We start from the raw sequence: 2,589 nt of genomic DNA, 5'->3' as shown, positions 1-2,589 counted from the left end.
CAGTTGATGTAAAGAATATGTGGATTCTTATTAAGTAATATTAGCAGGAGTTCTGAAAATGAGCTTCTCAAATCAGGAGCAGGGTAGTAAGTCAAGGTTGACTTAGTCAAAAAGAGGGTTCAGTTAACCTTTGGCCATAAAGGAAGTGCTTGTCAGAATGAAGATGTTTCCACATATGATCTGAAAATAAACACCAAAAGAGGCCTTGTTTAGAAAATAAGTGCCCACTTCACCTGAGAATAACTCCATCTTCTTCTCTTTATCTTTTAATTTAGTGTAGCAAAAGAGCACTGGTTATTGCCACAGTTTTTATTGTTTCTTCATTCTTTTTATTGTTATTATTTTTTAATACAGACGGGGTTTCACCATGTTGGCCAGGATGGTCTCGATCTCTTGACTTCGTGATCCGCCTGCCTCAGCCTCCCAAAGTGCTGGGATTACAGGCGTGAGCTACCTTGTCCAGCTGTTTTTTCATTCTTAAAACAGAGATTTGGCCAAGTACGGTGGCTCATGCCTGTAATCCCAGCACTTTGGGAGGCTGAGGCTGGTGGATCACTTGAGGTCGGGAGTTCAAAACTAGCCTGACCAACATAAAGAAACTGTCTCTACTAAAAATACAAAACTAGCCGGGCATGGTGGTGCATTCCTGTAATCCCAGCTACTCGGGGGGCTGAGGCAGGACAATCGCTTGAACTCGGGAAGCGGAGGTTGTGGTGAGCCGAGATCGTGCCACTGCACTCCAACCTAGGCAACAAGAGCAAAACTTCATCTCAAAAAAAAAAAAAAAAAAAGAGATTCAGTTTCATTCAAACAGCAAGTTACCAAACACAAAGATTATAGTTCCTGACCCCTACTGAAGCTAACAATGACTAGAAGATGTTCAGGACAATTGGGTATAACCAGAAGAATTGATGGAACTTTGGGGAGTCTCCTTAGATGGAGCTAACTAGTTGTGTGAGCCATTTGACCGTACATCTTTCCTCCTCCTTGCTCTTTGAAATCCACATAGTTGTCAGTGCAGGCTGGTGCTTCTACAGCCGTCTGGGCCATGAGACAGCCTACAGGCTAAAAACGATCTACCAAAATATTGCAGCAGAGAAGGGTGCCAAGATGCCTGACTAGAAGCAGCTACAATGTGTGGCTCTCATGGAAAGGAACAAAAGAGGAGAGTAAATGCAGCACCTTCAACTGAAACACCCAGGTATTTGCATTGTGACTCATGAAGGAAACTGCTCAACCTGTGGAGAATGGGAGGAAAGCCGGGCAAAGCCACTGACCACTCAGGAGTAACACAGAATCAAGGGAACCCACTCTGTCCAGGGAAGTGGTGAGGGAATGTGTGAACCTGGAAGACCACACTTCTTTCACAGATCTTTGCAACCCTTGGGTCAGGAGATTTTCTTGTGAACCCATTCTGGCAGGGCCTTTGGTCTGACACACACAGCTGCCTGGTCTTGGCTGAGCAAGTGCTCAGGCACAAACAGAATCTCAGAAGCCTTAGATACTCTGGCTCCAGTATCTCTGGCAAAGGTGACAGCAACTCACACAACATGGGAGTTTGAACCTCCGTAAACACTCCTAGAAAGGAAGCTGAATCCATGAGGCAGAGCAGCATCAGTCTGTGGGCCCCACTTTCATGGCCCTTCACTGATAAGATTCACTGGCTTGGATTTCCAGTCACCCTTCACCAACAGTGCTGCACCTACCTGCGATGGGACAGAGTCCTGGAGGCAGGGGGCAGGCTGCCATATTTGCTGTTTGGACGACTCGGCCATTCTAGCCTGTAGGTTTAGGAAAGTCCAAACAAAATTGGCAGCAGATGGAAGGAAGCCCCCACCACAGCACAATGGCTCTACCAAAATGTGGCCAGACTGCTTCTTTCAGTGGAACCCTGACACATTTTTTGTTTCAGGGTGGAGTCTCCTACCAGGGCCTCCAGCCAGCTGCTCCCATATTCTCTGGCAGACAGGGTTTTGATGTCTCCCTGGGATGCAGTGCCCAGTGGGAGGTGTGGGCCACCATATTTGGTATTTGGACAACTCAGCCATTCCAGCCTGTGGGCTTAGGAGAGTCCAAACCCTCCAGGGGCAAAAGGGATCTCCCAGCACAGCACAGTGGCTCTACCATAATGTGACCAGACTGCTTCTTTAAGAGGGACCCTGATATGCTCCTTATCTCTGGGTGGTAATTCCCAACCAGGGCCTCCAGTGACCCCCACTGATATTCTCTGGCCACAGAGGTTTGAAAACTTTTTGGGAGAGTCCCTAAAGAGAGGGGTGGGCCACCATCTTTTCTGTTTCAGCAACTTAGCTGTTTCAGCCTCCAGGCTTTGGAGAGCCCAACCTGATGAAGGGAAGAAATGGTACCCCAGTACAACATGGCTGCTGTATGAAAGTGGGGCTAAGCCAGGCGCGGTGGCTCAAGCCTGTAATCCCAGCACTTTGGGAGGCCAAGGCAGGTGGATCACGGGGTCAAGAGATCGAGACCATCCTGGTCAACATGGTGAAACCCCGTCTCTACTAAAAATACAAAAAATTAGCTGGGCATGGTGGCACGTGCCTGTAATCCCAGGTACTCAGGAGGCTGAGG

This window comes from Cebus imitator, unplaced genomic scaffold, assembly GCF_001604975.1.
Source record: "Cebus imitator isolate Cc_AM_T3 unplaced genomic scaffold, Cebus_imitator-1.0 Scaffold38, whole genome shotgun sequence".
Taxonomy (NCBI): Eukaryota; Metazoa; Chordata; class Mammalia; order Primates; family Cebidae; genus Cebus; species Cebus imitator.
Note: the sequence above shows the minus strand (reverse complement) of the source record.